This window comes from Salvelinus sp. IW2-2015, linkage group LG23, assembly GCF_002910315.2.
Source record: "Salvelinus sp. IW2-2015 linkage group LG23, ASM291031v2, whole genome shotgun sequence".
In the NCBI taxonomy this organism is placed as follows: domain Eukaryota; kingdom Metazoa; phylum Chordata; class Actinopteri; order Salmoniformes; family Salmonidae; genus Salvelinus; species Salvelinus sp. IW2-2015.
The window spans coordinates 23,418,261-23,441,553 of NC_036863.1; the positions used below are offsets into that span (position 1 = coordinate 23,418,261).

Sequence of the window (23,293 nt, forward strand, 5' to 3'; positions counted from 1 at the left end):
ACTACAGCTTCACAATGGTGTTACAATAGTGTTACATTGTATCCCCGCCTACATTGGCACATTCAAGGTGCACGTTTTGTACTCGAATTAGGGCTTTGTTTGGATTGCAAGGGCAGGGCAGGGCACACACAGTTGAATGATGTAAATATTGATGCAAGGAATGGATACATTTCTTTGTGTATGCACTAGGTGGTGCACTGTGAAAGTCGGCAAGTTAGGTTTGATCATTAGTAACAAAATCTGGTTGCTCAGTAGCGCCACTTGCTCTCGCCTGGCGGCAATACCCATCAGTTACAGTGTTATTACAGCCCTCATGACCATGAATGAGCCAATAGGCTTTGGGAGGCAGAGTTCTCCCTGTGGCCGCCATTAAAGAAAGGAATCCATGAATTCAAATGGAAACCAGCAGGAACAGAGACCGAAATAATGGTTAAAATTACCGTAAAAATATAGGCATATGCCAATTTTCGATTGGTTTTTAAGGATGTTATTCGTTTTTAGATCGATTTTGATGGTGATGGAGGAGTAGAGGGACGTTTTTAGCAAAGACCGTTTTAAGCTAAGGGGGAGGGGGAGAGTTGCTTATTTACTCTCCTTTTCTTTTTGTTTTAAAGCATTTTTCGCTCATTTAATTTGTTTACTTCATGTATATTTGAGAGGTCGACAGAGAGGTTGCGAAGACGATATTTTAACTGCTTTTATTTTTGGGCGGACAATAGCTTTCGAAGGGTTGTTGAATTACATACTCCAGCCGATTGGTAAAAATAATTCTCGTTGATTAGCTTATACATCTTGCAAAATACTACTGGAAATCGGTATTTATTTTCCCCGGAACTGAAATGATGGAATGTTCGATCTCGCTGTGAAAGGATGAGTTCTTGTTTTGTACCAAACGGGGCCAGCTTGGAGGATTGCCATTCCAATCTATTCTGTCTGGTAAGAGATTTAAAACTAAAGGAAAAGCAGCCATTTTTAACTAGCTGAAGAGAGCAAAAACGGTAGCCACAGCAGTGGGAAAACAGTCTTAGCACTGCAATTCAAACATCATTCACCAAGTCAATGGTTATTTGCATACTGAGAAGTTGTACAAGATTAAGAAATAATAAGGTTATCTATCACTTGCAGCTGCATGCATGTGTTTGCCATCAAAAATGTTCAGTTTGATCATATTAAATACATTCAAGCCCTGAGAGTTTTAGGCAATAAATGTGCAACTAATGTAATGTGTGTTGATAAACATCTTAGCCACATAGATATAACTAGCAACACTGAATACCATGCATGATGCATGTTTTTCCTCTTCTAGTTGTTTGCTTGGTTGAAGTAACGTTATGCTTTCTATCGAATGCATTGTGCAGCATGTTTACGTGACATAAAAATAAACCCAATCAAGTTTGCTAGCCTGCTAACTAGCTTGCAATGTCGTTCATTTGCACAAATAGCAAGTTAACTAAATGATAAATAGATTTACATTCAGTCATGGAATGCAAAGTAAAGGCTTGTGAACATTGGCTTCTAATTTCAACTCTCATGTTCAATGAATTAATCATGTTGTTCTTGTCAGTGGGCCGGTGTAGTTGTTCAGATACATTGCTTGCTACATTGTTTTCTTTAAAGTAGCCAATGAAGAGCTTAGTTACTGAAACAGCGTATCTTATTCGCTGGCTTACATATGCAGTACTTTCCCTTTGAAGTTGTCAGGTTTGCTTGCAAATCATTTGTTGTTTACACTCTTGGCTCGCGCATACTTAACGGAGGCACGGGCTGAAATATTAATAAACAAGAATGTATTCTTGGCTATTGTTAGTGCATGATAGACTTTAGGACTCACTTCTTGTCTGGCAAGTTGTCAAGTTGAATACATTGTTCATGACAGATTAATGCAGTATTGTTAGAGTTGTTGTGTGTATTTATTTTGCTGTTATAGTTCTCATAGTGCTGATTGATAACGTTACTGTTTCTAGTCAGTCGTTAAACAATTGAATTATATAGCTATCATAAACGCATACAACCAACAGTACCTAATAGATTTTGGTTATAGCCTACTATTATGACTGAAGGAAAAAGCTCACATGTCCACTCTTGTCCCTGGCACTACTACTACTCTAGAGGCTTCTCAGTAGTGCACTATCTATAGGTTTGTATCAATGCATTGCATTTTTTCTGTACAATATGCACTGCATGACATATGCTAACAATTCCCCATCATGAAGGTTAAATGAATAAATAATGATACACTTTGGACATTGATAGACATGAACTGTTCTTTTCCAAAGCATTTGACAGTAGAGCTGAATGAACAGGAGAAGCTATGAGGCTAGTAGTGAATGACTGGCTGCTGTATTGCAATAGCAGGGAGACATTTTACTGCATACTGAGACTAAGCATGATACCAGTGCTTCTGTTCACAGTCCTGTATGACTCACACACTAACCAGACTTAGTGGTTTTAAGCTAAAAAAATGCAGTGAACAGTGGCACTTTTACCATAACTTTAAACAGTTCCCAGGAATCTTATAACAATGTTTTATATACAATTCCTGTTTGTATTTGAAGTTAAGCGGATTTTGGTAAAGTTTGAAGATTAGTTATTATGCTTTTCATAAATAAAGTCACATCACAACTGCCCRGCTAGACTAGTGTCTCCTGGCAGTCTTTAGTTCTCAGCCTTGTGTAGAAGAAAGTAATTTTAGCGGGCATCAAACTCCTTCCGGGCTGGGCAGGATTAGAACAAAAACCAACACTGCAGCAGTGACACATGCTGTGCAGAAGGAAAGGCTGGGCGAGACAAGAGAGTAGACCAAGTGGATTTGCATTTCTCTCCAGTTCTCCAAGATGCAAACAGACACTTGTTAACTAGTTTCATGTGTTGCCGCAGGAGGGTGAGGCCTTGACGGAGAGTTCCTTGTAGTGGTGGTGGGGTGTCTATGCGTCTGCTCAGGATTGATTTGAGCAACTTCACCTGTTGCCTGTCTCTGGGAGGGAGAATGGCCTGAGAGGGAGAATGTCAGGAAGTAAAAGGAAAGGGGGTTACCTAGTCAGTTGTACAACTGAATGCTTTCAACTGAAATGTGTCTTCTGCATTTAACCTCTGAATCAGAGAGGTGTGGGGGGCTGCCTTAATCCACATCCACGTCATCGGCACCCAGGGAACAGTGGGTTAACTACCTTGCTCAGGGGCAGAACAACAGATTTTTATCTTGTCAGCTCCGAGATTCGATCCAGCAACCTTTCGGTTACTGGCACAACGCTCCTACCCGCCAGGCTACCTGCCGCCCCAAAGCAAGGGAAGGATAGGCAGCTGTTGGCACTAAGTGTACTCCATAATGGGACCTGGAGCTCTGAGCTGTGAGAGGGAAGGTGAGCAGAGCTGAGCAGCTGATGAAAGGAGGGGTCGTAACCCTCAAATCCCAGCCCGGTTTAACGTCAACTTCCTGAGTCTGTCAAATGGCTTTGCCCTCAGATTCCCCTATCGCCGCTATGGGGGTTTGGCTTGCCATCTGAAAAGGGAAACTTAACTTCACCCTGGTTCTTGCCCTTTTGGTGGGGTACACTTTGCATATACAGTTGCCCACATACCTGAGCATAATACTAACAGTCAGCTAGCCGTGCCGTTAGTCATTTTGAAGGAAACACACAGGTTTCCCTGACACTCACTCATTCATCCTGCATACAGACTGTAACTCAGATGTACTGAAAAGATGGATTGATTGATTGTCCGCAGAAGGCACACAGACCCTTGACGGTGCAATCTGCCTCTTGAAGATTGCCACTTAGTATTTGCAGAGAATAGCCTAGTTTATGTATCGAAAGCTTCAACTTGATCTTTGACAGGGAAAACAGCCAAGCCAAGGGTTTGGATAGCCTCACATTGACAAATAATCAGAGCTGTCATCAGAAGACTGGATTGTGCGATGAAAATACATTTCTGTAGAAGAATAAGTGAGATGTATGCAGGCAAACTGTCCAAGCATGGCCCGTTTCAGAAACAGTCAGTTTATATAAGTGCGGACGATCTGGTTTCACACTTCAGTTTTTTTCCCATCCTCTTTCTTTCTGTGCAGCACAGATGTTTCTCTGCAAGATGCAGGTGTCAGGTAGTTCCTCACAACACTGTGTCTGCCAGAGAGAGGACTTGATGGAGGGAGTTAGTGAAACATAAACTGCAGCAGTAGTACTATACTGTGGAAGGAATAAGCTATAGGCTATAGGTCTATATGATAATTGAACATTGGCGTGTGAATATGGTCTTGTCAGGAACAGCGTTTGAATGCCCTTGAGCAAGATTCCTGAGGTGAGATATTTCCTATGATGTTGCTTGATGAACTGATACTACGTGATAACATGGCAGTTATGTAAGAGGCTGGGAGTTGGTGCCCATCATAATACATCTTAGTATTGAAAAACTCATTTAGGGGCACGTGGGACAGAGTAATGTTGAGGAAAGTCATTTTTTGTTTTGGCCATGTGTGGAATATATTTGTAGTCATCTTGTGATTTTTTTGTTGTTGTTGAGATTGTGCCACAAACTCAACAGCCTATGAGCTTTCAATAATTGGTATCTCTCAATTTATGTATACTGAACACAAATATAAACGCACTGAGTTACAGTTCATATAAGGAAATCAGTCAATTGAAATAAATTCATTAGGCCCTTATCTATTGATTTCAAATGACTGGGCAGGGGTACAGCTATAGGCCCACCCACTGGGGAGCCAGGCCCAGCAAATCAGAATGTYTTTTTCCCCACAAAAGGGCTTTATTACAGACAGAAATACTCCTGTTCAGTATAGTTAAAGTTGCTCATCATATTTGGTATATGAGACTAGCAATTTTTTGCTGAGATAATTTTAGCATRAGGATTTCAGTAGCGTTCTGTGGCCAGTGTATGGCCTTCCTTGCTGTCATGTTAGAATGAATAACTAAAACCTGACTTCAGCTGACAACACATCTCCCAGCTTATCCGTGGCTAGGATAAAGACTACCTATAACACTACCAGGCTTTATTACTTGGTCATACTCATAGCTTTTAAATTGATTTCATTTTACCCTAAAATGTTAATAAATCGTCTACTTCTAACAAAGTGACAGTTGGTCGACTAGAACATATTGCCTAGCAGCGCAAAATAACCTGCCTAAAAAATCAGTAGGTCCAGTTGAAGAAAATCTGGTAAACTGTCTGCCATGCTGCAAGGATAAATAGGAGAGCCAGCTCCATCAAGAGTAGTACTGCAAGGATAAATAGGAGAGCCAGCTCCATCAAGAGTAGTACTGCAAGGATATTTAATATGGTAAGAGCCAGCTTCCATCGAAGAGTAGTACAATAGGAATAATAGTGAGAGCCAGCTCTCCATCAAAGAAGTATGTATGTAGGCAGTATATGGGAGACATGTCGACAGCTCGTCGAATCTTAGGCAGTCAGCTCATTTGACATTTATAGGATAAATAGGCAGAAGCCAGCTCCATAGAGATAGTACTGCAAGGATAAATAGGAGACGCAGCTCATCAAGATTAGTACTGCAAGGATAAATTGGAAGAGTGCTAGCTGACCTATCAAAGACTGTATACTGGGATGGAAGCTGGCGTAACTGATACGGTGATAGTGATCGGTAGCCAAGGTTGATAGATGATTTAGCTTGTGAGGAGGTAAGTATAGATTAAGAGCTGTGAGGGAAGACTATTTATGCAGAGTTGGTTAGTCACACTTAGCGTCAGATGTAGCGCTTGAAGAGGTCATCTTAACTTAGTGATTATTGTAAATTTTTTCCGATAAGTGATCCGCTTTGTTAGCATGCTTGAGTACTAGTGACTGTGATATTCGCAAATTGCAATGGAATAGGAGGCCAGCTAACATCAAAGAGTAGCGGTTAAATTACTGCAAGTGATAAACTCTTGCAGGGTACTAGAGGACTCTTCGATGGAGCTGCTTCTCCTATTTATTCCTAGCCTCCCACAAGAGTACGCTTACTGCAGGCCATACTCTTGAAGATGAGGTTTAAGACTCTGGAGATGTCCATGATCTTATTGCGCATATGGCGAGTGTACTAACTGCAAGGCAATATAGGTTGTGGGGATCGAGTTAGCTTTTGCAGTGTGTAAGTGTATGACATGGGCACAGAGTGTAAGCCTAAAACACTGGAAGGCATGATGTATTCAGCAGTGTAAGTGTTAGTGGTGTGTTAGTGGTGTGAGAGACAGTGTATAGCGTCAGTGTAGGACATGAGCACAGGGATCGCTGGTTGGTTGTGTGTACGTAGGACCTGCTGTCTGATGAGTGCCAGCCAGCCGGCACGGCCAAGCAGGCAGCAGTAGCAGTGGAAGCAGGCAGCAGTAGCAGTGGAGCGGAATGTTCCTGCTTTAACACTTCATAACCCTGTAGTAGCCTGTGCTGCTGCTGCTGCCTGTGATTTATGACCTATGAGTTTCTCTGTGTTGTGTTTTCACTCTCTATAAAAGCCAAACAGCATTGGTTATTAGAGAGCAGTGTGCACACTCCCCAAAGCACTCATCATTAAAAAAGATGAAGTTGGTCAGAGAACCCATTTACATGCATTAGGGAGTTTTATCGAGCTTTGAACACGTTGTTCATGTTGTTTTTCTTGAGATTATGTGCATTTTAGCTTCAGGTGCTTTCAGTCGGAACAAAAACAAACATGCTTTTTTGTGTGTGCTGCTTCGTTCTCCAGCCGTGTTTCTGTCTGTTTATATTGCAGCCTTTTCTATCACCATCTGTCTGTCTGTTGTCTCAAACCTCCTCTCTGTCTTCCTTTATCTCTCTCCTCCCGCTTTCTCTCTGTCTCTCTCTCTKCTTCCTCCCTCCATCTCTCTTCTCTCTCTCCTCCCTCTCTCTCTCCTCTCTCTATCTCTCCTCTCTCCTCCCTCTATCTCTCCTCCCTCCCTCTATCTCTCTCTTTCCTCCCTCTATCTCTCTCTTCTCCCTGCCTCTATCGTTGTCTCTTTCTCCTGACTTTCTGTTTTCCCTCTCTCTCCTCCCTCTATATCTCTGTCTCTCTCCTCTCTCTTTCTCTCCTCTCTCTCTGTTTTTCTCTTCCTGTGGCTGTCTTCCTTTGTGTCTCCTTGTCATAAGTGTTCCTGCTGAGGAGGCAGATGCTCCATAAAGGATAATTAATGCTTGCTCTTTAGTACTCACAAGTACTGGCTGGGTGCTGAGTACTGGTGATTGTAGCAGAAGCTGACACTCTCTCTCTCCCTCCTTCCCCTCAGGCGGACTTGACGGGGATCAAATGGAAGCGGTACGTGTGGCAAGGCCCCACCTCGGCACCCATCCTCTTCCCGGTGACCGAGGAGGACCCCATCCTGTGCAGCTTCAGCCGCTGCCTCAAGGCGGACGTGCTGAGTGTGTGGCGGCGGAGCCAGAGGCCCGGACGTAGGGAGCTCTGGCTCTTCTGGTGGGGGGACGACCCCAACTTCGCCAAGTTGATCCATCACGAACTTACAGGTGAGGCTAGAGGGAGTGGGCGCACACACACACACACACACGCCAGCTTGGCTATAATACTTACCATGGTCCTGTGTAATGGCTTTGGCCTATTAACAGAAGAATACAGTCCAAGCCACAGCCCTCTCAGACCAGGAGTTTCACTCCTTTTCCCATGCTGCTTCCACGTTTCAGATTGCCTTAGCTGGTCACAAGAGATAAATGAGGGATTAATTTGTCTTTCGATGCACCTTTTCACATATTCACCAAAGATTATAGACGTATAGACGTTATTGAAGAACAATCTGGCCTTAATGGCCATGTTCTTTTATAATCTCCACCTGGCACAGTCAGAAGAGGACTGGCCACCCCTCAGAGCCTGCTTCCTCTAGGTTTCTTTCTAGGTTCCTGCCTTTCTAGGGAGTTTTTCCTAGCCACCGTGCTTCTACATCTGCATTGCTTGCTGTTTGGGGTTTTAGGCTGAGTTTCTGTAAAGCACTTTGTGACAACTGCTGATGTAAAAAGGGCTTTATAAAATATTGATTCATTGATAGAGCTGGTTAAATGGGTGGTTATTGTAAAAGATAATGAAAAGGGCTTGTTACATCTGTTTGAAAAGGAGCATCTTGAGACGTTGCAGACCTCATAGAGCACGCCCTCTCTTTGTGATGATGGTAGTAGTGAGCTGGTTGTATAATGTGAAATATTGCATGGTTCAGGACAGGGGTTGATTGATGCTGGAAGCTCTGGGGATATTCATTTCCTGTAAATGAGAGCTTAGAAGGCGTTAGAGTTGGTGTAACCAGATAGTTCCCTTAGTTTCCCCCCTCATCCCCTAAATGACAAGCAGCCAGCCTGGCAGAGAACAGCCTTCCACCTGCACGTCAATTCTCACTGTTTGGAGCAAACGTTCACTGCAATCACAGTTTTGTTTTGTGTTAACACACATCGCGGCATCTAAGCGCCTTCCGCCCTCCGGCACACAATACAGTAGCACCCTGCACCTTGTGTCGCCAAGGCTGAACAAGAAAGCCTATCCCATCTTCCCATTTAAAAAGGAGGATAGAAATGGAGCTCCCTCCTCCTCACATGACTTCTGTGAAAAATAGAATATGCAGGAGCAACGATGCAGAAATGAGCCTAGCACATCATGGAGGACAGCATCATGGAGGTCTGACCATTTTTTTCTGCAGCAGCAGTGGAGGATGGACAGAGACGTACTTTATAGATACTCTCTTGCCGGGGAGATTGAACTCCTGAGTCAGAGACATTTCTCACTCACTCTCACACTCACTCAGTCACTCACTCAGTCACTCAGTCACTCCACGTCACTCACTCACTCCACTCACTCACTCACTCACTCACTCACTCACTCCTCACTCACTCACTCACTCACTCACTCACGACACGTTGTGCTGGGATGGAAGCTGAAGGGCGTGAGGGCAGCCATTCCAGCCCTGATGGGTCCTGGTAGTAACCGTAGTAGTATGTTGATATTTGTTGTTTACTGCATATGTTCTAAATAGTATGTAGGCTAGTTCTCACAGGCAAGAATTTGTTTTTGGAGAAGTCACATGGCAGAAGTTTACATGTAACACTGTGGTACAGTGCCACTATTACACTGGTTGGGTAGAAGAACCCTGGACTGAATTTGCATAGGAGAAAAAAAGCACATTCTCACACACTTTTTAGCATCTCATTAACCACAAAACACTAAGACAAGGAATTGGTGCAAATATAATTATTTGCTAGCGAAAAGTATTCTAATAGGTAGATTGTCCTATATACAATTAGTGTTTACTGTGTAAAACATACTTTTTCAATGTATGTCAAGCCTCTTGTCCTGGTGAGAATTGCTCCCAGCTGTGGTTGTTTGGAGTAATTTGTGCTTACTCACTCACTCACTCACTCACTCACTCACTCACTCACTCACTCACTCAAACTCACTCACTCACTCACTCACTCACTCACTCACTCACTCACTCACTCACTCACTCACTCACTCACTCACTCACTCACTCACTCTACACAATGCGGGAGAACAGAGGAGCCTCACTGGACTGACCTCAGGGCAGCCAGACCCTCCCTCTCTCCTCTCTATGTGTCTATCTGTCTGGTGAGAGGGTGTGCTGTGAGCCCTGAGAACACACAGAGGTCATGACCCCTACCTCACCAGCCGGAGTTGTGAACCTGTGTTTCCCTCTGTGGATCACACCAACTCGCCACTCTTCTCAGAGCCTGCAAAGTGCCTGTCCCACTGTGTGTGTCCTTGTGTGTGTGATGTGTGTGTGTAGACATTGCTGGGATGGGCTGAGACTGGCTGAGTCGTGATGATTCACAACCTGATGCATTGGAGCCTCTCATGGACATGCTGGCAGTGAAGGTGTGAAGCGACACACAGAAGCTAGCAACAACGTGTGTGTGTTTTGGTGGCGGTGATCAGACTGACCGACACATTGCCAGTAATCTGGGATGCCACAGCTTGCTCTTTTCCCTCCATGCTAGTGGCTGATGGGTTTGTCCTTTTCCTCATCTGACTGTCCAAATCAAATTTGAATATCCCTGGAAATATTAAGCACTTTTTTGTTTGTCATTTTTTTATTTCCCCCATTGCAATGTTGGGGGTAAACATGAAAATCAGCTATTTTCTTTCAGTGGAAATGGCGGCGGCTTCTTTTACCCTTCCACACTCATTAGATTAGCTGCTTGGCTGTGGAAGTATTAATATTTTGAGCATGTGCCATTTCTGTGTAAATCAGTGGGCCAGTAATCCTTTCAAATCAAATAAAAACTAATTTTATTTGTCACATGCGCGGAATACAACAGGTGTAGGTAGACATTACCATGAAATGCTTACTTACAAGCCCGTAACCAACAATTTCTCTCCAGCAAGTGAGAGAGAAGGAGAACGAGAGGGGGGCTAGAACATTACAAAATGTGGAACAAGTCAAGGGGTCTGAATACTTTCCAAATGCACTGTATATATCGTGAATTGGCCATAAGTTTGAAAAAAGCTGAGCTGTGATTTTTAGGCAATTTCGCCCGGCTGTAATGTTGACAATTAATCACCATTCAAGGAGCGCTGAGAGGAGGGGGGGCGAGGAGGGGGGATCCCCATCCCCTCTCCCTCCTTCCCTTCACCCCTCCGTCCCTCCTGATGTTTACTCTTGTGGCTATCTGTCACGATCGTCTACTGAAGAGAGTGCGGACCAAGGCGCAGCGCGTGAAAAGAACATCTTCTTTATTAGAGAAGAGAGAGAAAACACAAAAACGAACACTAAACACAAACTAACAAAAACAACAAACGACCGTGAAGCTAGATAACGWAAGTGCACATACAAGCAACAAACGTTCAACAAGACAACTACCCACAAAAGCCTACTGCCTATGGCTACCTTAAATATGGCTCCCAATCAGAGACAAATGAATGACAGCTGTCTCTGATTGAGACCCAATCTAGGCAGCCATAGACATAACTAGAAAACCTCACTCTTCTCTACCCCATACACCTACAACACCCATAGACAAAACAAAACACACACAACATACAATGCCCACCCCAACTCACGCCCTGACCAACTAAACATATAAAAATAACATAAAATAGGTCAGGAACGTGACACTATCATGGAACCATACACACTATCAACCCCTCTGTATTACTCTGTCTCTACACAAAGCCCTTGCTTTGTCTAATCTGAGCTTGCAATGAGGAGGTTAAAAGCGAAATGAAAGAATTGTCTGTTTTGCAGAGCAGGATCTCTTATCAGCCCAGCCATCTCCACTGTGCTCCTGGGTAGCACACCKATTCATTACTGCATGTTGGTCAGATCTCTGGAGAAGGAGGAGGAAAGTACACTTGTCATACTGTGCCCCCTCTGCTGTTTCATGGACGGACAATACATTGTTTTGGATGTTTGTAAGGACTGAGAGGAAGGGGATGTGCTTCATTTAGTTTCTCTCTTGAGGGCTTTATTTTAGTATGGATGTGTGTGGCGCTAACAATCTGCAGGCATAGCTCTGCTCTTGTTAGTTTTTGTTGGCTCTGCCAAAGTTTTTGGACATTTCCAGGCCTGCCCATTCTTTACTATTCAGAACAGCTCTGGTGTGCACCTCTCAGAGCAGCGCCAAGCACCAAAGAACATATTTCAGTACCCTGGAGGGGCAGAGCAAGTCAAAGTTTTCACTTTTGTTTGCAGGTCGGGTCTTTGTTTTTCTTCCTTGCCCTGACCCTGTGAAGATGGCTACCATTCAGATTGAATGAGGCGTCTGGTGAAAAGAGATCCATCTCTCAGATCTGTGGGAAAGACAAAATCATTGAATGCAGATAATGTTGTTTTTGTCAGCCACTTTTCTACCGAATCTAAAATATATCAAGCACATCATGATTGTTTCAGTTGCTCGAGGACATAAGAAATGTCAGGAATGTCAGTGTTCTACCATGGCCAGCGAAGAGTCCGGATGAAGAGCCCTGATCTCAAACCCATTGAGCACGTCTGGAACCTTTTGGATCGGAGGGTGAGTCCTAGGGCCATTCCCCCCCAGAAATGTCCCGGGAACTCGCAGGTGCTTTTGGTGGAAGAGTGGGGTAACATCTCACAGCAAGAACTGGCAAATCTGGTACAGTACTTAATGCAGCTGGTGGCCACACCAGATACTGACTGTTACTTTTGATTTTGACCCCCGCCTTTGTTCAGGGACACATTATTCAATTTCTGTTAGTCACATGTCTGTGGAACTTGTTCAGTTTATATCTCAGTTGTTGAATCTTGTTATGTTCATACAAATATTTACACATGTTAAGTTTGCTGAAAATAACCTCAGTTGACAGTGAGAGGACGTTTCTTTTTTTTGCTGAGTTTTTTAAAATATATATATATAGTACCAGTCAAAAGTTTGGACACACCTACTCATTGAAGGGGTTATCTTTATTTTGACTATTTTCTACATTGTAGAATAATAGTGAAGACAACAACACTATGAAATAACACATATGGAATTATGTAGTAACCAAAAAAGTGTTAAACAAATCTAAATATATTTGAGATTTGAGATTCTTCAAACCCTTTGCCTTGATGACCTCTTTGCACAATCTTAGCATTCTCTGGACCAGCTTCATGAATGCCTTTCAATGAACAGGTGTGCCTTGTTAAAAGTCAGTTCGTGGAATTTCTTTCCTTCTTAATGTGTTTGAGCCAATCAGTTGTGTTGTGACAAGGTAGGGGTGGTATACAGAAGATAGCCTTATTTGTAAAAGACCAAGTCTGTATTATGGCAAGAAGAGCTCAAATAACCAAAGAGACATGACAGTCCATCATTACTTTAAGACACGAAGGTCAGTCAATGCGGACCTTGTGTCTTCAAGTGCAGTTACAAAAACTATCAAGCGCTATGAAGAAACTGGCTCATGAGGACTGCCAAAGAAAAGGAAGACCCAGAGTTAACGCTGCTGCGCAGGATAAGTTTATTAGAACTTAATTAGAACCTCCGAAATTGTAGCCCAAATAAATGCTTCAGAGTTCAAGTAACAGACACATCTCAACATCAACTGTTCATAGGAGACTGTGTTAATCAGGCCTTCATGATCAATTTGCTGCAAAGAAACCACTACTAAAGTACACCAATAAGAAGAAGATACTTGCCTGGGCCAAGAAACACGAGCAATGGACATTAGACCGGTGGAAATCTGTCCTTTGGTCTGATGAGTCCAAATTTGAGATTTTTGGTTCCAACCACTGTCTCTTTGTGAGACGCAAAGTATGTGAACGGATGATGTCCGCATGGGTAGTTCCCACCGTGAAGTATGGAAGAGGAGGTGTGGGGGTGCTTTGCTGGTGACACTGTCTGTGATTTATTTAGAATTTAAGGCACCCTTAACCAGCATGGCTACCACATGGCTACCAGTTCCCAGTCCAGAGCTTCCAGCGACAGTTCACAGTCCAAAGCTTCCGGCAACGGTTCCCAGTCCAGAACCTCCGGCAACGGTTCCCAGTCCAGAGCTTCCGGCGACGGTTCCCAGTCCAGAGCTTCCGGAGACGGTTCCCAGTCCAGAGCTTCCGAGACGTTCCAGTCCAGAGCTTCAGTGACGGTTCCCAGTCCAGAGCTTCCGGCGACGGTTCCCAGTCCAGAGCTTCCGGGGACAGGTCCCAGTCCAGAGCTTCCGGCAACGGTCCACAGTCCGGAACCTCCAACGACGGTCCACAGTCCAGAACCTCCTGAGACGGTCCACAGTCCGGAACCTCCTGCAATGGTCAACGGTCCGAAACCTCCAGCTCCATGGCCGGAGCCTTCCCCTGCGCCGATGCCCAGTCTAAGCATGGCGTCCAGTCCAGCTCCAAGGCCAGAGTCTTCTTCAAATCAAATCAAAACACATTTATTTATATAGCCCTTCGTACATCAGCTGATATCTCAAAGTGCTGTACAGAAACCCAGCCTAAAACCCCAAACAGCAAGCAATGCAGGTGTAGAAGCACGGTGGCTAGGAAAAACTCCCTAGAAAGGCCAAAACCTTGGAAGAAACCTAGAGAGGAACCAGGCTATGAGAGGTGGCCAGTCCTCTTCTGGCTGTGCCGGGTGGAGATTATAACAGAACATGGCCAAGATGTTCATAAATGACCAGCATGGTCAAATAATAATAATCACAGTAGTTATCGAGGGTGCAGCAAGTCAGCACCTCAGGCGTAAATGTCAGTTGGCTTTTTTAGCACGTCCGGTGAACAGGTCAGGGTTCCATAGCCGCAGGCAGAACAGTTGAAACTGGAGCAGCAGCAAGGCCAGGTGGACTGGGGACAGCAAGGAGTCATCATGCCAGGTAGTCCTGACGCATGGTCCTAGGGCTCAGGTCCTCCGAGAGAGAAAGAAAAAGAGAAGGGGAGAATTAGAGAGAGCATACTTAAATTCACACAGCACACCGGATAAGACAGGAGAAGTCCTCCAGATATAACAAACTGACCCTAGCCCCCCGACACATTAACTACTGCAGCATAAATACTGGAGGCTGAGATAGGAGGGGTCAGGAGACACTGTGGCCCCATCCGACGATACCCCCGGACAGGGCCAAACAGGAACGATATAACCCCACCCACTTTGCCAAAGCACAGCCCCCACACCACTAGAGGGAAATCTTCAACCACCAACTTACCATCCTGAGACAAGGCCCAGTATAGCCCACAAAGATCTCCGCCACGGCACAAACCAAGGGGGGGGCGCCTACCCAGACAGGAAGATCACGTCAGTGACTCAACCCACTCAAGTGGGTTGCTTTTGCGGTGGTGCCCAAGTCCAGGCACAGCGTCCAGTCCCGCTCCATGGCGGGAGCATTCCCCTGCGCCGATGCCCAGTCCAGGCACGGCGTCCGGTCCAGCTCCATGGCCGGAGCCTTCTCCTGCYCCGGTGCTCAGTCCAGATACGGCGTCCAGTCCTGATCCATGGCAGGAGCCTTCTTCTGCACTGTTGTCCAGTCCAGATCTGGTGTCCAGTCCCGCTCCATGGCAGGAGCCTTCCTTGACACRGAGGTCCAGTCCAAGTGTTCAGCCCGGGTCCATGGCTGGATCCACGGGATGAGTGGGTTCTTCGGCCCGCACCAGAGCCGCCACCAAAGCTGGCGGATCCACGAGCTGAGCGGGTTCTTCGTCCCGCACCAGAGCCGCTCCCGATGCTGGCGGATCCGCAGGATGAGCGGTTTCTTCATCCCGCACCAGAGCCGCCACCGACACTACATTTTACATTACATTTTAGTCATTTAGCAGACGCTCTTATCCAGAGCGACTTACAGTAGAGTGCATACATTTTATTACATTTTTACATACTGAGACAAGGATATCCCTACCGGCCAAGAGCAGACGCTCTTATCCAGAGCGACTTACAGTAGAGTGCATACATTTTATTACATATTATTATTTTTCTTTATTTTTTTACATACTGAGACAAMGATATCCCTACCGGCCGAACCATCCCTACCGGCCAAACCCTCCCTAACCCGGACGACGCTATGCCAATTGTGCGTCGCCCCACGGATCTCCCGGTTGCGGCCGGCTGCGACAGAGCCTGGGCGCGAACCCAGAGACTCTGGTGGCGCAGCTAGCACTGCGATGCAGTGCCCTAGACCACTGCGCCACACTAATCACCCCTCCCCACCCCATTTGGTTTCGGGTTTTGCGGCCAGGGTCCGCACCTTTGGGGGGGGGGGGTACTGTCACTTGACCATAGAGAGCCTTTGTTTTTCTATGGTATAGTAGTTAAGGGCGCGACTGGGGGTGTTCTAGTCAGTTATTTCTATGTGAGGTTCTGGGTTATTATTTCTATGTTGGTGATTCGTATGACACCCAATTAGAGGCAGCTGGTAATCGTTGTCTCTAATTGGGGATCATATTTAGGTAGCCTTTTTCCACCTGTGTTTGATGGGATATTGTTTTGAGTTAGTGCACGTAGCATCTCTGTAGTCACGGTTCGTTGTTAGTTTATTGTTTATTTGTTTTTGTCTTTGCTAAGTTTCACTTTATTCATTAAATTATGTGGAACTCAACATCTGCTGCGCCTTGGTCCGATCATTATTCCAACGAACGTGACAGAAGTAGGCCTATAGGCTACCTCGCCTGCGTACAAATGTAGGCATATTAATGTGACCATTTGGGATCTGATAGTATTTCTGATTGGCTTAATTCACCACCACTAATAAGCTGTGGAGCTTCTCAAAGTAATGTTTTCTTCACCTCAAACAGCAAGCAAACAAAGTTTGTTTTTACATCCATTGAGAAAATAGTTTCTCAATATATTTMTAAAACCTTTCCAGTGCACTCCCTTTCGATAACCACTCAGCGTGAAAGGGAAAATGGCATGCTCTGATCCAGTGAAAACGTCATAAAATAGGCCTTCCTGATTACATCTTATAAGAGCTTGACTTGCACTGAAATAGGTTCCGGTCCTCATTTTGGGTGCTGGTACTGTTTGTATTTAGTTGCAGGAGCTCCACAATACTTTTGAGCTAATATTCTATAAGAGGAACAGGAGCTCAAGCAGTAGAATATTTGAGGTGTCGGTACTCAGCTCCGGTGAGCTCTTGCCCAAGTTAAGCACTGCTTCTTATCCCTTGTGCAAATAGCCTACAGCTGTGTCTGTCCCAAGCTCACTGGCGTGGGAAACTGAGGGCCCAGAATATTTGATTAAATCTCGCAAGTTCGCTAGTGCAAGCTTCTGGCCAAACCCAAGTTAATAGTTGTTTCAAGTTCGTTGCAGACAGGCCATGCGTAGCCAATGTGATTTCTAGGATATTTATTTTTATCTGGATATTTTCTACCTGCAGGCTGCAATGTTTTTCTTTGTTGGCTTTATGTAGGCTATTTTGACATAGTTGGCAATGGCAATATAAGTTACTTTTTAGTTATGTATCATTTTCATTTAGATTTGGATTGAATTTTGATTAACCAAATGACAACGATTTTGAGGTATGAAGACGTCATTATAAATTAAATTAAACAGGTCCACGAAAATGTGCATATGAAAATCATAACTGGCACACAGATCGGTAGAAATTGTAAGAAAATTGGCATTCCATGTGAGAAAGGTTGCCGACTCCTTGTGTAGCRTATTACCAGCAACTTTGGCAGCATAATGGCAGAGTCTGTGAAGGCCAGCAGGAGCGGGAGGAGAATGTTTGGGTCAGGTTAAGTTTTTTCCTCTTCTGGTTATCTAGATCTCTGGCTCCCTCTTGAGTCGTTTGTGTCTTATTTCATCAAACAGTAAGCTTAAAGCATCAGACAAGCTCAATGCATATAGTTGATTTTATTAAGACACATAGTGTGTTTAAATATGGAAGAATACACAGTAAAAACATTTGACCAATCGCTTGGTCGAAAGAACAGACGACTTTCGGTCGACCAAGATTGTAATTAGTTGGGGACAGCCCTAGAGCAAATACTGTCCAAATCCATATGGAGGGGAGTGTATGTCCCCCAAAAAATATTCCTGTTGCACACATTTCAACGCATAGAAATGTGTATGTATTCTATTACCAGGTTATAAATTGTTATCTGGCCACACCTGAGGAAAATGTTTTATGTTTTCCCACCCAGGTGTTCCGCAAACAGTTTAAACACAATCAAGTTGTAACTGTTCTCGATTACACATAGTAGGCCTATTGCTTGAAGTTGTTTAAATTAGGGTTGGTTGTGGTTGCAAAAGCAGCAGTGTAGCGGCAGGGCTGTTGATGTGGGTCTAAGATAATTGGTGAGCGATATGCCCTATTAACCCAGGCTAAGGATTCTGGGTMCTTCAGTTTTACTCTGTTCTCTGTGTCAATGCTGCAAAGACAAATAAACTGATACGTCTACTCTACTGGCTTGTATTTGGCTTTTCAGAAAGAGGGATATATCCCTTTCGCACTAAGGTGTTTTTCCCGGCAACTTTACCGTACCGCCAACTTTTTCTGTCTTTTCTTTATATCTGTAAAGGATTGACGATATCAAAGCCAATATCTTTATTTCCGCCAAACAACCTATTAATCATTTCAGTAAAGTTCTGCCTACGGTTTAGTGTGAAAAGTAGACACAATGCTGAGGCGGCATTAGCATGCACTACGCTCTTAAACTTTTGATGGTTGGGTTGCTAGGCAACACCCTGTTACCTGTTTTAAACTTTGCAAGGCATGCCACTTTTCCCATCTATTCGTATAGCCAACTACTAGGCATGCACTGGATGGCTCTATAAAGAATTATTGTGGGAATAAATATCACAGAATTACAAAAATATTGGAATAAAGTAGGTTAATGCAATTGAAGACTTTACCAAAGTCATCCAATCCTTGTAATACATTTGAAGCAATAGCCTACCAGCATGTGGTCAACTAGATTATAATTTTAGCACCATGTTGATTGGAGACACGTCTTGATAAAAAAGCTGATACCGATTTAAGTCGGCCGATTTATATTTTTTTATATTGTAATAATGACAATTACAACAATACTGAATGAACACTTTTATTTTAACTTAATATAATACATCAATAAAATCAATTTAGCCTCAAATAGATAATGAAACATGTTCAATTTGGTTTAAATAATGCAAAAACAAAGTTTTGGAGAAGAAAGTAAAAGAGCAATATGTGCCATGTAAAAAAGCTAATGTTTAAGTTCCTTGCTCAGAACATGAGAAAGCTGGTTCCTTTTAACATGAGTCTTCAATATTCACAGGTAAGAAGTTTTAGGTTGTAGTTATTATAGGACTATTTCTCTCTATACCATTTGTATTTCATATACCTTTGACTATTGGATGTTCTTATAGGCACTATAGTATTGCCAGTGGAACAGTATAGCTTCCGTCCCTCTCCTCGCTCAAACCAGGGACACATCGACAACAGCCATCCTCGAAGCATCGTTACCCATCGCTCCACAAAAGCCACAGCCCTTGCAGAGCAAGGGGAACAGCTATTTCAAGGTCTCAGAGCGAGTGACGTCACCGATTGAAACGCTATTAGCGCGCACCCCGCTAACTAGCTAGCCATTTCACATCGGTTACACCAGGCTAATCTCGGGAGTTGATAGGCTTGAAGTCATAAACAGCTCAGTGCTTGAAGCACAGCGAAGAGCTGCTGGCAAATGCAGGAAAGTGCTGTTTGAATGAATGCCTACGAGCCTGCTGCTGTCTACCACCGCTCAGTCAGACTGCTCTATCAAATATCAACTCATAGACTTATTATAACATAATAACACACAGAAATATGAGCCTTAGGTCATACATATGATCAAATCCGGAAACCATCATTTCGTAAACAAAACATTTTCGAGAAGTGACACAATTTCCCTAGTTAAAAGAAATTCATGTTAGCAGGCAATATTAACTAAATATGCAGGTTTAAAGATATATACTTGTGTATTGATTTTAAAGAAAGGCATTGATGTTTATGGTTAGGTACACACTGGTGCAACGACAGTGCTTTTTTCGCGAATGCGCTTGTTAAATCATCACCTGTTTGGCAAAGTAGGCTGTGATTCGATGAGAAATTAACAGCCACCGCATCGATTATATGCAACGCAGGACAAGCTAGATAAACTAGTAATATCATCAACCGTGTGTAGTTAACTAGTGATTATGTTAAGATTGATTGATTGTTTTTTATAAGATAAGATTAATGCTAGCTATCAATTTACCTTACGTAACAGGTAGTCAGCCTGCCACGCAGTCTCCTCGTGGAGTGCAATGTAATCGACCACAATCGGTGTCCAAAAATGGCCATTACCGATTGTTATGAAAACTTGAAATCGGCCCAATTAATCGGCCATTCCGATTAATCGGTCGACCTCTACTCATGATCATCTGTCTAGTTGGCTCATTTATTATAACATGCCATGTTATGTAGTTTAACAAGTGGGTTAATTTGCTCTTCACTCGCTGTCGCTTAATAGCCTAGCCTAGGCCTACTCAAGACCAAATGCCTATGACTTCATTGTCTATCTATTTGTTGTCTCATCTATCACTAATCAGAAACATTTAGCATGCAATAATGTAGCCTAAATCAAGAGTAGGCCTATTATTTTGCTCGATCGCGTAGGGGGTACGCCCAATTTTTTTATTTTACCTTTAATTTTTCTTCACATTTTCAAACAGTCCATTTATATTTTCCAACGGGGCTATAAATTTGGGTGAGGTTTTTCTTCTCGCCTGAGTAGCCTTGTTTCACTGCCAAAAATAAAATTAAACTATCTAGTGTTCAGCGAAATAACAACACAATGTCAYATACAGGTAGCCTAYTCAAATKATTWACATCCAATCACATTAACCGTTACTCTCTCGCGGGAATTCCACTAATGGTCCGTATGTAGCCAAACGTAGCTGCTGCTCATGTTGGTATCTGTACTGATGGTGCAAAAGCCATGACAGGGAGACATAGTGGAGTGGTGACGCGCGTGCAAGCAGTTGCTCCCGACGCCACTTGGGTACACTGCAGTGCTTGCTGCCAAGGGAATGCCTGACAGCTTGAAAGACGTTTTGGACACTACAGTGAAAATTATTAACTTTGTTAAATCAAGGCCCCTGAACTTTCATGTATTTTCTGCACTATGCAATGAAATGGGCAGCGACCATGTAACGCTTTTACAACATACAGCACTGGTTATCAAGGGGCAAAGTATTGACACGTGTTTTTGAATTGAGAGACGAGCTTAAAATTTTCTTTACTGACCATCATTTTCACTTGTCTGACCACTTGCATGATGATGAGTTTCTCACACGACTGGCCTATCTGGGTGATGTTTTTTCTTGCCTGAATGATCTGAATCTAGGATTACAGGGACTCTCCACAACTATATTCAATGTGCGGGACAAAATTGAGGCTATGATTTAAGAAGTTGGAGCTCATCTCTGCCTGCATTAACAAGGACAACACACAGGTCTTTCCATCATTGTATGTTTTTTTTGTGTGCAAATGAACTCAAGCTTACGGACAATGTAAATGTGATATAGCAAAGCACCTGAGTGAGTTGGGTGCGCAATTACTCAGGTACTTTCCCGAAACTGATGACACAAACAACTGGATTCGTTATCCATTTCATGCCCTGCCTCCAGTTCACTTACCGATATCTGAACAAGCCTCCTCGAAATTGCAACAAGCGGTTCTGTGAAAAATYAATTTAATCAGAAGCCACTGACAGATTTCTGGATTGGGCTGCGCTTGGCAAATTGTGCTGTTAAGACACTGATGCCCTTTGCAACCACGTACCTATGTGAGAGTGTGAGAGATTCTTGGCCCTCACTAGCATGAAAACTAAATACAAGCACAGACTGTATTTAGTGGAAAATCATGTGGAAAATGATTTAAGACTGAGACTCTTTCCAATACAACCCAACATTGCAGAGTTATGAGCATCCTTTCAAGCACACCCTTCTCATTAACCTGTGGTGAGTTATTCACAATTTTCAATGAACAAATAAAGTTTATATGTAAGATTGTTAAATAAAGAGCAAAATGATTGATTATTATTATTTATTATTTGTGCCCTGGTCCTATAAGAGCTCTTTGTCACTTCCCACGAGCCGCGGTGTATATTTGATGGTGTATATTCTCAATGGACCCACATCTTCACACACCTACTACCACTCGTCCCGGCATGCGGATGGGAGGTATAAACGGCTTATGAAGGCAAGATTGTGGTAAAATCTTTTTTTACAGGCAAAATACCATAAATCCTATGTGAAAGCAGTAAGAGCAAGTCAGTGGAGTTGATGCCTTTTGTGCGTTGGGATCCATTTTTAAGGTGTAATCTCCTGAATGTGACCCCCTCCCTCTCCCTGTTATCTGATGGATCTCTGTTGGCTGGCTGGGGGGCTGTGGGACTGGTGTGGTGCAGCGCAGATGAGGACGGGGACTGGGAGGGATGAGGCCATACTTAATTAGTAATTGAGACTTTGTGGAACCCAAAGCACAAAACACATCAACCCCCTTGACTCGCTATTACTGCGTTCACATCGGATTTACAGTATTTTGCTTGGAAAAATGTTTGCCTGGTTGCCAGCCTCTGTTAATATGTTGCATTCCACTCCTTGTACTCCGTGTCATTTGCCAAAGACACAGAGTACAATGAGTGGAATATAAAAAAAAAAACTGGTAACCAGACTACCACCACTGGTCCCACTCTCTCTGCTGCTTGTGGATGGATGGGAAGGAGAGGAGGAAGGGTGGGAAGAGAGAAATAGAAAGAGGGGGGAAAAGATCCTCTGTCTAGCCTGGAAGGAAGAGTCTCCTGGAGGCCTGTGTATCACAAGACATTAATCTTGGTGTTTAATGAGCGACCAACTGCAGATTTCATTACCAGAGCATAGAGACCTGTGGCTGGAGGGACTGACCCCCTCCAAGCCTATGCCCTTTTACATTCACCCCTTAGCGCCAACAAACAAGTCTCAGAGCGAGTGACGTTTGAAACGCTATTAGCGCGCACCCCGCTAACTAGCTAGCCATTTCACATCGGTTACACCAGCCTAATCTCGGGAGTTGATAGGCTTGAAGCATTGCTAAGAGTTGCTGGCAAAACGCAGTAACGTGCTGTTTGAATGAATGCTTACAAGCCTGCTGCTGCCCTGCCACCACTCAGTCAGACTGCTCTATCAAATGTCAAATCATTGACTTAATTATAATATAATAAACACAGAAATATGAGCCTTTGGTCATTAATATGGTCAAATCCGGAAGCTCATTTAGAAAAAACTAAAGGTTTATTCTTTCAGTGAAATACGGAACCGTTCCGTATTTTATCGAACGGGTGGCAGCCCTAAGTCTAAATATTGCTGTTACATTGCACAACCATTAATTACGGTCTTCACACAGTTCGCAATGAGCCAACGAGTGGCCCAAACAGTTGCATATACCCTGACTCTGTTTGCGCTGAACGCAAGAGAAGTGACACAATTTCCCTAGTTAATATTGCCTGCTAACATGAATCTCTTTTAACTAAATATGCAGGTTTAAAAAAATATACTTATGTGTATTGATTTTAATGCTAGCTAGCAACTTACCTTGGCTCCTTGCTTCCACAAGGTCCTTTTGACGCTGCGCTTGCGTAACAGGTGGTCAGCCTGCCACGCAGTTTCCTCGTGGATTGCAATGTAATCGGCCATAATCGGTGTCCAAAAAGGCTGATTACCTATTCTTATGAAAACTTGAAATCGGCCCTAATTAATCGGCCATGCCAATTAATCGGTCGACCTCTAGTTCAGATAGAAATATATAATGTGGAACAAGGAATCACGTCTAGGGCCGTGACGGTCATGACATTTTGTCAGCCGGTTATTGCCATGTAAATGACTGCCGGTCTCACGGTAATTTACCGTTAATTAACATTAACACATTTAGCATCTCCAGGCCTCCATG

The 23,293-nt window shown here is 43.7% G+C and overlaps 1 pseudogene; it reads left to right on the forward strand.

Moving 5' to 3' along the window:
• The first annotated feature begins 340 nt into the window (after positions 1-340).
• The window catches only part of LOC111950517 (mediator of RNA polymerase II transcription subunit 13-like), a 167,437-nt pseudogene continuing 144,484 nt past the window's right edge, over positions 341-23,293 (forward strand).